The sequence below is a fragment of the Phaethon aethereus genome (genome assembly GCF_964289735.1).
Source record: "Phaethon aethereus genome assembly, chromosome: 9".
In the NCBI taxonomy this organism is placed as follows: Eukaryota; Metazoa; Chordata; class Aves; order Phaethontiformes; family Phaethontidae; genus Phaethon; species Phaethon aethereus.
The window spans coordinates 26,193,098-26,206,217 of NC_138585.1; positions in this window are offsets into that span (position 1 = coordinate 26,193,098).

A 13,120-nucleotide genomic window follows, 5' to 3' on the forward strand; every position below is an offset into this window, starting at 1 on the left:
GTTGACTCTGCTTGAGAGGAAGCAAACGGCACGAAGACACCTCCATTCACGGGAGCTTGAAGGGCTGTCAGTGGTGGGAAGCGAAATAATCGGGAAGAGCAGAAAAACCACCATGTGGCAAGTTCCTGCTGCAAAGCAATAAAGAGCCCCTGTAACAGAAGACTGGAACTTCAGAAAGAAAAGTGTCAGGTTGAGAAACGCTTTGACAAGGATAATGCACAAATAAAAGGTAAAATGTTTGGAGAGAAGCAGCAGTGGAAAGGAAAGATAAAAACAATTTCTACATAGCTGAGGCTTCAGTAAGTAGTCAAAGTATGAAGCAGACTAGAAAAAGTTTCTAAACAGCTGCTGGAATGATAATACGCTACCTAGCAAAATTGGGCTGAAGTTAAGCTACTACAAATACCAGATCTGAATCCTCTTTACCTCTTTCCAACCTCCATTTCATGTCTGTAAGCTGCCTCTTCCAACAAAACAAAACAAGCCCACCACACAACACCCTGCACTTCAAAAAAGAGGAATTAGACTGCTCAGTTTTGTAATATTTCCCCCAAGAGCAAGAAATAAATTTGTTTACAACTTTAAACTTGGTTGCAATGTTTATGTCACAGAGCAGATACCACAGGCCTGAAAGCAGCTCTGAAAAAGTAAGTTCAGGCTTGATCCTCGACCCTGCTTGGGTCCAGGAAGAGATACCCAGGAACAGCATTTATCACTTCGCATCCCTTCCTGGGATCACCAGTGTTGGTCAGCATCAGCCAAGTCCATCAGAAGGAGCAACGAACTGCCTTGCACCAAACTGTTCAAGGTTTGTACGAAGCTTCAGCTCGGGGTGGCCTAACACAAACGCCAGCTATGAGCTTGCTTGTCTGCCTGCTCGTGTAAACGTACCCATGGAGCTTGGAATAGACTGGAATTACAGATACTACTAAGCCCACGTGTACATCGCAGTTCGCAGCCTACTCCCAGCCCAATGCAGAGAGCCGGCGTGTCAAAACATGACATCTTTGCGCAGCGAACCTTTCGCAACGCTCCCTGCGGACAAGCCGACGCTCCTCGGCTCTTCAACCAGAGCTGCACGTAATCGGCAGCTCCTCCGACGGCCCAGCGGCGACCGCCGGAGAAATCACCGGCTCGAGACCTGAAGGGGCTACTTCGGGCTCCCAGTCGGTTCACGTCCCACGTCTCCAAAACCCCCACCCAGCAGCAACCTGGAGCCACTCACAGTAAATCAGGACTTGCCTCCCTGCTTCGTGAAGCCAACCTGCGCCAAGATCCCCTGGAAAAGTTCCCCTCACAGGGCAGGTTTGCCATCCAAAGAAAAATCTTTTCCTTTTGCATCCCAAGTTCATTCACATCAATAGTAAAAACGCCCACAGGCTTTGGAGACCTCTTATGACATGACACATGTGGCGAGGCTCTGAAGAGCCATTTGAGCTACACCCAAATGAGACAGCTCAATTTGGCTCTAAATAGCTCCTCATTACCCAAGGCGCGGAACTGCAGAGTTCCACTCAATGGCATGTTTTACCACACGCTCCCCAGAAGTTAGGGAGTTGCTCTACAGCTTTCTGCTGGAGAGAAAAAGAGTTTTATTTATTTTGATTAATAACAACGTGCTCAGATAATGGCATTTCTAGCATTTGCAAATTTGAAAACACTGTAAACCCCCAAAGCTTCCCTGCTGTAAGTCTTTTAAATCTCAGGCAGATTTGAAGTCACTTTAAATCTCACAGAAAGCGATTCACTGCAAATCCCAGCGCAGCCAGGGTGCAGCGAACACGTTTTGGCTGATAAGAATACCGTGTGAACGCGCAGCCATCGCAACGGGTCCAGCACACCCGTTCTGCTCACATCTGCCGTGGACTTCATAGGAGGGGCTGGCTCCAGCAAAACGGTGAAGTGCTTTGAAAGCATTATAGAAGTAAAACCCATCATTTTCTGAAAGTATAATTTTTTTTCTGCCCCACTAAACTTTTTAATGTTTTCAGCGGTGCTGATTTATTAGGATTGCTTTGGGAGACAGCACTTAACAGCCTCTTTTGCTGTAAAAATCCCAACAATGGAGAATAACTTCTCCATCTTTCAAACTGTCCACTGTGAAAGATTTTTTTAATTAGGATGGTGTTTAGGGATTTTCTGTGTAATATGGAGCGATAACCACTCCAAGAGCATGCCTGGGCTTGGGTAAGAGCCCACGAATGATGAGCTACTCCTGGGTGGACCCATTTCAATAGCAGATATTTCTCTATTTGAATTAAGGAAGCACTGATGAAGAAATCCTGTCACCAGCAACTCACTGCATAAAGCTCAGCAGGACTTTTTTTTTTTTTGCTTGAACTAGGATGTGTGAGAGCCAGCAATGAAGCAATAAAGGGACAGAAAACCAATGAGCAGATCTCACACGCAACCAGCGTGTGCCATATCACACCTTGGACATGCAAGGCAGACGTGCTAACAGGTAGCAGCAACAACTTCCACCCGAGCACGGAAATACAGCACAGGGAGCGCACGGCAATCCCCCACCCCGTGCCCCGGCACCTGCTGGTGATTGTACAACCGCTTCCTTGGAAAACACGTGCGCGCCGGGAAAGCCCAACTGGAGAGAACATCGCCCTCCCCAGCCCACCCAACAGCCCCCTGCCCCAGCACACACCAGGCTCCAACAGCAGATTATTCTGTATGTGCAATGATGACAGAATCTCTCTGCCTTTTACACCGACTTGAAAAATTTTGCCTCGTGCATATTTGGTTTTTCTACAAAAAGCAGCCAAAACCCACTATTTTTCCATTAAAACTATGCACAGGAAGTTTTCTTTTCCAACATTGCTAAAACGTTGGAAAATTAAATAATGTATTTAATAATAAGCGACACAACAGAAAAATATTTTCTCTCTTCACCAAAGCCCTTCCAGGGGTATTTCAGCAACTCCTTTGACAAACAGGAGCCCGCCCGTGGGGGAGCGCACATCTGGAGCGCCACAGCTGGCCCGTAGCTGGCCCATAGCCCGCAGAGCCCGTCTGCCTGTGGGTTCACTTTAGGTATTGGAGCAGAGGCTCCTGTAATTCCAATAACTTGTCTACCCTGAATAAAACAAAGATGTGGATACAACTAACTAGATAACCTGCTTTGCCCAAGCTGACAGTTTGTTACTGAAAACTGGGTTTTGTTGCAAGTTATTTTTGCTCAAGCACTTTTACTTTTGAAATAACTTCCCAGTGCCCAAGATCTTTTTAGTTTTACTTCTTGATTACTCTTCCTGGCTGCCAAGAGATGGTATAACTCTAATCATGCTGCAGATTAATTTAGTCTCTGTTGGGAACAGTAGCTCGTGTATGGGATTTATTTTTTTGTTTTGTTTTAGGGAAGGTTTTATGAACCTCTGAAAGAATATATTTAGATGCATTTTTTAAGTTATTTTCCTTAAAGAGACTGAGTCAATTACAGCCAATTGAGTGGAAACATTTATATTAGAGTTAAACACGGATAACAACAGTGAGTAAGAAATGGGAACATTTACTTGGAAATAGCCGGAGAGACTGTGACACGGCTGTTTATAACTGTGATTACTGCTTTAATAGCTTGGGGTTCTTTTCCATTATTGTTATTCAGCTGAAAGTTAAGTTGTGCTCAGTTTCAACCAATAAACTCTAATTTAGGAATAAGAGTCACGATTCGTCCCAGCTGAGCCCCAGCCTCGGTGCATGGTGGCCATGTCCTCCGGCCCACGGCCATCGGGCTGCAGGCAAGACCTTGCAGGGCTGGATCGAGTGCAAAATCTCCACGTCTTTTAAACGGCGTTGGAGCGAACCTCAAGGGAGAGGTCTGAAAGTCAATAGCGCTCGGCAGCCCTGTCTGCGTGGAGTTAAGAGAGGAGATAAGGCAGAGTACAAAAGCTTCGGCTCAAAAGCCACATGCAGAAGCTAATGGCATCAAGAGCCGAGCACCTGCTAGCTGGGAGTCTCCTTTTTGTGTGAAGGCTGAACAAAATCAATCCATTGCAATTATTCTTCACGTTGTCTCGAGTGCAGAAGGTAGGTTAAACTTTTCATGGTGGCGCTGGGGTCACACGTTCAATAGGACCACAAAGCACTGCCACACGGGAAGTTATTGGTCCAACTTGTCTTTGATATTCCAGATAAACAGAGAAAACATGAGCTAGGATGTGCCTGCTGAGAGGTGAAAACAGAAAAGTTGGGCTGATCCCCCACCAGGCATCAACGCAGCCATGCCTCTTCCAGCGTCCTGCTCGGTGGCAGCCAGCACTGATGTCCCCAGGTTGTGTTTCACACAATATCTCTATGGGTGTGTCTTGAGCCTGCAAAAAGTAATCGTCCAAGCCAGGGAAGGACACTCTGGAGTCAGTGAGATAAAGCCCAGACGTAACAGAGCAGAAACAAACACAGGTTCTGTATCTAATGTCAATACCACCATCGTCTTTAGTCAAACCCACAAATCAAACAGCCAGCTCCCTTCCAAAAAGCTGTTTAGTCAAGGGGCAGTTACCCTTAATCTCAACACCAAAAATCACACCAAGATGACCTGGGGAGAAGAGCCGCACCCAAACACAAATATCAGTCTGCTGTATTATCAAGATGCATAGAAGATTCTCCCAATGAGAAGTAGGTCACACCCCACCATTCATTGCAAGCCTGTTCACCCTGTTTCCTACAACTTTATCAATGCTTTTTGGAAGCATAAATTCCAAGTCTGATATTTATCACTGGCTTCAGAGACAAGTTCAGGGGCAGGATTCCTGGTTAATACACTCCTCAGTGGCCTCCCCTACCAATGCACAAGAATATTTTTTTTTTTTTTAAGATACCATAGAACATGCACCATTCTCATGGGCCACAGTTGTATCTGAAATGTCCAACTCATTCATAAATACCATAGCTACAACTTTAGGCCCAGATGTCTACTGCAATGGCTGTAGACAGAAATGTGATCCCACAAATATATTAATTTCAATTCACCTCGCACAGTTAAATAGTATTGCCAAACTATAACCACTGGAGGAGTATTTTAACTTAAGTTTAAAAAAAAAAAAGAGTTGCAAGTCTACCAAGCAAGTCTCACTATACTCTGTACTTTCACCCAGATTCCTCTCATGTGTAGTCACCGGTAGGTAAACCTTACGGAAAATCCTTCAGTGCCGAATATGCAATGCACTAAAGATGGCAAATACCATTTTGTCTTCATGAAACTCTGGTATTCCAGAGCTTTGAGCTTTCAAACACCATTTGTTGCACCTTGGTGTCTTTACACAGCAGCAGTGCAAGTAAAGCTACAGCCCGTATAGCCTGTGACTATTTCTCGCATGCTAAATCCACATGAATAAATCTTATTAAGCTTTAAAGCAAGCTGTTACTGCAGCTGTTTGATAGATTTATTATCCCCAAAACCTAGTGCACTGATGTGAAATGCAGGTATGAATTGAATAGTTACACTGTACAAACAGCCAGCTATTAGTTATATTACGGAAACAAGAAGAACATTGATAAGGTGCTCCACTGGGATATTTAACAAGTGTCAAAGCCTGGATTGAAAGAGACATTTGTCTCCGAGAGTCAATGAAGATATATGTTCTCATACCACAGCTAAGTTTCACTCGTATAGCGTAAAGGAGAGCAAAGGAGGAAAACCAAGCATTTCCATCCCTGCCGTTCCGTTACGTTGATCAACTTGCTGTAGGTGGCACTACAGGACCCTGATGAAGCTACTATGGCTTTGAGGTTGACCCTGTCTTGGTTGGGTGGTGGACCAAAGACCTCCAGGGGTGTCCGCCAACCTAAATTGTTCAACAGTTGTGCTTCCAGCTGAGCCATGCATCAGCCCCACCGGCCTGCTGTGAACTGCCATTAGCCACAAGTCCTTGTCAAAGCATCTGAGAAACTGGGGGTGGAGGTTTGGGGGGACATGCCAAGCACCTCTCACCTGTACAGAAAGTCCTCACTTAAAAGCACAGATGGAATTTTCCAGGAATACTAGAGACCAGAGTTACAGTTCATCATAAAGTTTTGGTTTTCAAGAATTTAACTGACATAGACATACACTACCTCTCCCCCCTAAAGTTATCTGACATTTGAGAGCCAGTGATTAAATACTGTAAAATCACCACCGCAGGGATGAAGAAAACTCAGCTACCTTGTCGAGGTGGTCTTTCGCTAAAGGTCACACTGTGTTATGCTACACATACTTTATAAAGCCTTGCTCAGTGTAAGCGATCCTTGCATCTGGCTTCAGTCTATTCTACACAATTTCTTTCCTCAGTGATGTTACATTTTTGTCTTCTCTTATGTGCCCACACTATTTACGTTCTGCCTCGTAACGAGAGATTTCGCTGGCGTTACTCATTTGGGTGTCCTGACAAGACAGGATTTGTTCTTTCATACATACAAACTGTGTGAAAGTCAGCTTTAAACCATTTGACTTTAAAGGCTACTTCCATTAAGCTATGCTGAATCAAAACCAAGATGTTCATCTCCTCTTACTCCCACCTGCCTCAGTACATTTCAGAGAACATTACCGAATTAGAGAATTCTAGTGAAAAAAATAATTATTGCTATTCTAAAATAGCTTAGGCTGGTGTGAGCGTTACTGACTGTTTAAGAAACCGTTGCACTGCAGCCTAATGAGAAAAGCAGCCTGTGGTGCAAGAGGTACTTTAGAAAGAAACATCATTTTATGCTTGTGCAAAGATTGGCAGCGCAGGTAGGAATTAAAGCCCCAGCACAGAGCTCTTCAGGGGCCACAGTCCAGCCCAGATTAGGCGTTTCTACAGCGTCCTGCGGTCAGCGCGCGCTTGCCAGTGGTGAAACTGTATGAGATATGGAAAGAATAGATTTAGGAAGCGTGATGAATTTGTATATTAATAATCGCTTTGTCCAAGAGAATTTCCAAAGTTCAGCTTACAGCTGAAAAAAGAAAAACAACGTGGATACCTAATTTCGATCCTCTTTCACTGTGACTTTTTTTTTTTAAACAAGGGTGCACGATTATTGAAGCGGACAGACAAGTGGTGCCTGTGGCGTAGCAGCAGGGGCGCAGGAGGGGACACAGGCAGGGCACTGGGCAGCTGCTACTCTCCCCTGCCCCAGAGTCCCACAACATAAAAACAGCTTATCGATTGACCTCACACCATCCGAAACCAGCCCGCCTCTGCCCAGCTACGCCAGGGCAAATACCTTGTGAAAATGAGATTATTCTTTTTTTTTTTAGTAAATGGGAAAGCTCCAAGGCAGAGCTCCTAAGGAGGCTTAGGTCACCCTTCAGAGCGGAGGCAGTAGTTAAGGACACGAGACTGCAGCAGATTCAAACCCTGGCTCATTCAAAAATTAAAACAGATCTTCCAAAAATAAGGTAAGAGCATGAAATTCAAGAGAGCCAATATATCCATCAGGTTAACCACTTATAGTGCTGCAAGCTCCTCCTGGAGAACGGAGAGCGCGATTATTTCGGTGCACCTTCCCGAAAAGCCTTCGCACTGTGTCGCAAACAAGACCTTTACCTGTTCGCCCGTATTTTCTCAGCCATCCGGCACCGGATTGGTCACGACTCCCGTTCAGTTATTGGTTTCCGTTCTTCATTCAATACCTTCTGCTAATGTCCCTGGGCCCAGAGAGGACCCGCTTCCAGCCCAAGCACTTGGCCGCTGTATTCACGTGCCCTCGCTACCAACGGCATCTATTTCTTCAGCTGGGCGAGCGAGAGCTTCTTGCACCAACGCCAGGAAACGCTGGTGGGTCCTCCAGTCCACAAAGCACAGAGAAGTCAAATTCTGATATCCCCTTGGTTCATTAGTTGGACCAAGAATTAATCAAAGGGAAAATATGCCTTTTTTTTTTAATATATAACTTTCCATAATCTCCAGTGCCTTGAGCATGCATTAGTTGCTAAATAGAAGACACCCAGTAACAGCTCCTCAGTGTCACACAAGGGGATCTGAGGGCGTGCAGAACATGGGCCCCAACATGGCTCCATTTGCTGGGTAACCACAACCCTGTTCTCCAAAATAACTCCCACCTTGCCCCCCTTCTCCCTGCTTTTCCATCCAAAACGAGCTCCAGTGCAAATGAGGCGCCTGGGAAGTGTCAGTGCCTGCAAAGAAACCGAGAACATCTTTTCCTCCAGGAAAGAAATCCATCCTTTCTCCAGGCAGTAAAAGGGAAAGCAGAAACACCTCTCGCGTTGAAAACCTACTGGATTTATTTATGCTTTGGGCTCCAGAAAGGCTAATGAACTTTTTTTTTTTAAAGACCGCCTCTAATTATGTACCAGTAAATTGCCATTCAAAAAATCAATTGCAGGTGCAGATAACAGCATTTGGACGTCTAACTAATTGATAAGTCTCACAAATCAAATAGATGTCTAAGTGATGTATGTTGCATTCACAGCTTTTCTGCCTAATTTTGTGCACGTGGAGACACCAAAAATGTGGAGTTTTAGGTTTTGTTTCATTTTATCACAGGCCTCACATGCAAAAAAGGCAAAAAAGCCACAGGGATCCCCCATGGGGTCCCACACTTCTTAAAACTCTGGTTTGGGAGTCGGTTGGGGAATAACTGGCAATGGTTGGGGAATAACGTGCGTGTTACGTGCCGAGGTTTGCACTCCAACTCTCTGCATCCAAAGCCTTCACCACAGACACATACCCACTGTGACAAAGCCACGTTTAATTGGGAACAGAGCAAAGTTCAGGGATTGGAAGCAACGTTGTGAGTTCTCGGCACAAGCCCTCCTGGAGATGCCTGCACGCCTTCGCAGGCCGTGTACGGGTCCTCAGCGTGACATGCCGTGATGACCTGTGTCACACGGTGCATTACATGGCTCCCAAACAGCAAGGCCGAGAGTGAGGAAGAGGCTGGGAGGAAGAAACAGGCAGGCACAGAGGTCGGTAGCAGCAAAGGTACCAGGAAACCCCATTCTTCATGTCCGTAACAGCCCTAAAATCTACGCGGGGAGGCACTGGTAAGCATGAACCACCCTACTCACGGACGCAAGCTCGGCCTTCCATGCGGCTTCTAGGGCACAAAGCCAAAAATGGCCCTGCCATAAGCGGAAGGGACGCCCCGGTAAGGCCCTGCGCGCTCCGGCCTAGTCGAAACACCAGCGAGCGGCCAGGAGGGCGCAGCGAGGCCGAGACGGTGGACAAGCTCCACGCCGAGCCTTGCTGCTACAGGAAGCCCGTAGCCACGGCCATGATCGGAGCCGTCTACACGCCACGTCCAATTACATCGGAGACCAGCAGCGACCGCGCAGCCCCACCGCCAGCGTAAAGCCCCTCTCCGCACCCACCCCACCGAGCTCAGAAGCAGAGGTAGGTCCTGCGCAGTAGCCGTTGTCTCGATTTTCCGGGGGACTTCGTAGGCCAGTCTAGAGCTCCCTCGCTTTTTGGTGGTCCGTTGGTAGCACCACATTGCCATCTGCTGTCCCTCGCCTTCCCTGGCAGCCGCACCAATAACCGGGCAAAATGCAGCAGCGCAGTCTAAACAAAGCTGTTCAAAATGCAAATAGGCCCACGATCCATCACTTATTCAAATGCATTTTAACATTTTAATTAACGATTTAAGAAATACAAGACACAAGCTTGCAAGGATGCGGTCAGATGAAGCGCCGCAGACAAAACGCGGCGTGCAATAGCAACGCAAGTACTAAAGCTTTGCGCATTAGGATGATCGCATGCATGGGTGTATCACGGAAAACAGCTCTTTATACTCCAGCAATTCAGGCGTTCAAGAATAAATTACGCCTTTTCAGTCAATAATGCCTTGGGTCTTACCATCCAAACATACAATAGCATTTAACCGGTTCCTGAAATGATACACCAGGCTGTCTGCAGCAGATTTAACCTTCTGCTTAAACCTTGCATGCAGGCAGGCAAGCACACCTCAGCTGCCTCCTTCTGCTAACAACCTTCACAGCTTGCCCATGGTCCTGCCCATTTTTATCTTTTTTTTTTCCCCTAAAGAACTTGCAGAAAGGGCTCTGTTAAGTACAGGTTCAAGCAGTGGCTTTGGGACAAAGCTAACCAGACTCCGGGGATGGAACCTGCGTCTTAACTATGGTGGGAAATTGGAAGAATATTCTTTCTCAGAAAGTTACCTCGGCATGAAAAGTGAGAAAATAAATCTAGCAAAGGGGACTCCTCCTTCAGCAGCCAGGAACGCCAACAGGAACACAGAAAGAACAAGGCATGAGGCTGTTCCTTACTAATTCTGACTAGCCTAACTTGCACGCCTGCTATATACACACATTAATCCTTTTTGCAGCTTGCAGTGCAAGCTCAGGAGGAAGCAAACAGATGGACAATGACTTATCATTGGAGAGACTTGGATCAGCAACTTAGAAACTCAGACTTACACAGGAAAAGCAAGTTAGTCATCCAAACAAATAGATGTGCCCTGGGGAGAAGAAAAATCTGAGTAGCAATAGAACTAAAATAAAACCTTAAGAAAAACAAAGACTATGAGTATGCAGAACGCAAACAGATATAAAGTGAATATAAAGAGGAAACAGCCAAGGCAACACAAAGCAGGCATGTAGAACCTGCTGCTAAATGCTCATTTCTTGTGTGACTGCATTTATGAAATACAATGGAAGAAAGACTCAGATCTCAAGAGCGCTGAACACACTCTCCTCTGTAACACCACAGTCCATATATTTGTGTTTTCTCGAACACTTTAATATTTCCTGGCCCCAGGTTTGGCGGAGGGAGACGGAGGCTGTCGCGTTGCCAGCTGTGCCCAGCTGTGTGCACGAATCCCGGCCAGCACAGTGAGCCACGAGCAGCTGGCAGAGCCGCGCCACGCCACGCGACACCGGCCCGCCGCGCCTGGCCGGCGCCACGCGGTCCGACATCGCAGAGGGATTTTGGCACATCGTACAAGTTCGGGATTGCCCGGGCACGGGGTCACCCAGGAGCGCACACGTGATGCGTTTGCCAGCGGCGCTGGACTCCCCGCACGGGTGCGGCGCGGTACATAGGCACCTTCTGTGCCCCAGCAGCGAGACGGGGCGGGATATTCAGGATACGTTGGGGCTCTAGATTTAAGATGAAAATTATTAGTTGGGGGAAGGTCACAGAGCAGGATCTCTGAGGCCATAAATAGCTTTTCCGGAGTCATCCCTCTTCAAAATATTCTAAGAGAAAGCAGCCTTGCCAAAGCAGAAGATGGTCCGGGTGATCTAATCATCTCTCATGTCAGGGCTGCGTCGTTGCCTTCGGTTTGCATTACAGGTTATGTGTAACGCACGGCGTCTGGAAATAGCATATGCACAGCAGGTTATTCTCCTGGACCCTGTTGCTTTGCACCTGTCTGGAAATTGTTTGCCAGATCCGCAGATGCAAATTCCGGTAAGTCAGAGGCTATCATCTTGTTCATCAAGAGGACACAGGGATAAAGAGCTGAGGCATTGTTGGTATTTACCCTTCTCAGAAAGCAGGAGGAAAAAATAAAAAAAATAAACAAACAGAGCCACAAGAGTAGTAGGTATTCTCTCCAGGAGCACATCAGACACCTGGATTACACTTGGCAGGGAAAGGCAGTTACACTAGTCCCTGCCCTGTTTCCATCTCCTTGGTAAATTAACAAGGATGAGCTGCTCATTACTCTGGCTGCCGTTTCCCACTTCCCCATACAGCAATGGCAGCAGCACAGCAAGCAGCCTTTGCTCGGGAAACAAACCCGAGGAGCAGCCCAAACCAAAATCCACATTAGCATCATCAGATGAGAGCAGGAGAGGTCTAAAGGCTTTATCTTCAGATACTTCTAGATGGAAGTTGTGGTTATTATTAAAGAAAATTTATTGCTTTGCTAAACATGTCGTTGATATTCAGTGCCTTAAAGAAAATATTAGTCAAAACACACACTTTTTTAAAAATACAGCCCTCAGCCTGTTTTGACCAATCTTTCCAAAGTCCAAACTTTCTCCATCAATACGAATTCTTGCATTTTGCTCTTAAATCCGACAAGGGTTGGCTGAGGATTTTCGACCCTTGAACAACAGAAGCCAAGAGAGGCAGGTTGCCCGGGTAAGGGAACCCCACGCTCCTGGCCTGAACACAGGCAGAAAGATCCTGACGTTTCAGCCTGTCCCCGCCAGTACTTCATTTCCCCCGATGCCATGGAGCTGAGCCGGGCTGGGCACTGCCGGCGCAGAGATACCACCAAGCAGCTAATGAATAAGAGCTCAAGAATTTCAGTTCTGAAATTCCTGCCAGCCCAAGCGTCATGGCTCAATACCAAATGGTTTTGGGTTCAAGAACATGTATCATTACAGTTATTTCAACTTAACTCAATTTTTTTTTTTTGTAAAAACCCCAGATTTTAAATATGGGAATAGTTTGAGCAGAAACATTCGAAATCTCATCACCAAGAGGCTACAAAAAACACATTTCATGTACTTCATGAGAGGCTCTAGCACTCAGTGACATCCCTTAGCTCCCCAAAAGCGGGCAGTTAAAGAACAGAGCGGTCTAAAGCTACAGTTCGCTTATCATTGGTGTGAGACATGCCTGTCCACCTTCCAGTTATATTTAGCACCACAGAGAGAGGGGAAATTCCAGTTACAGCTGTGTCAGCCATGGTATAACTGTTGGGGAATTAATAGTTGCTCCCTCTTTCCCTCTAGTCATCATTACAGGCAGAAGTTAAGTAACATATACATCAACTCGCTTCTCCCCATTTATTATCCAGGGGAAGCAGAACTAATTAAATATCAGCCTTGAAACAGCCAATTCTTTCAGCACGAGGAAGATAGTAGGAAAAAAAAAAAATCACATTCTCCCATTAACTTCCCATGCAGTACCAAGAAGAGCCAAGTTAGAAACCCACCAGCCTGAAGACATTTTCTCCTCCAATTTACATTTTAATGGGAGAGCAGAGGACTTATTGCTAAGTGCGGGGAGCTGATAGAGCTGTGCACATTTGAGTGTCTAATAAATGCACTGACCCATATTTTTCACATTTTATGGGACAGTGGGGAAAACTGCTGAAAGAGCTCGTTTGCAGCTATGTTAATTACACTTCCTATGGGAAAGCGGAGGAACACGCCACGGAACGACTCGCAGCTGCATTCGCGGGACAGTTTAAGCTACTGCTCAGAGCAGGGAATCGC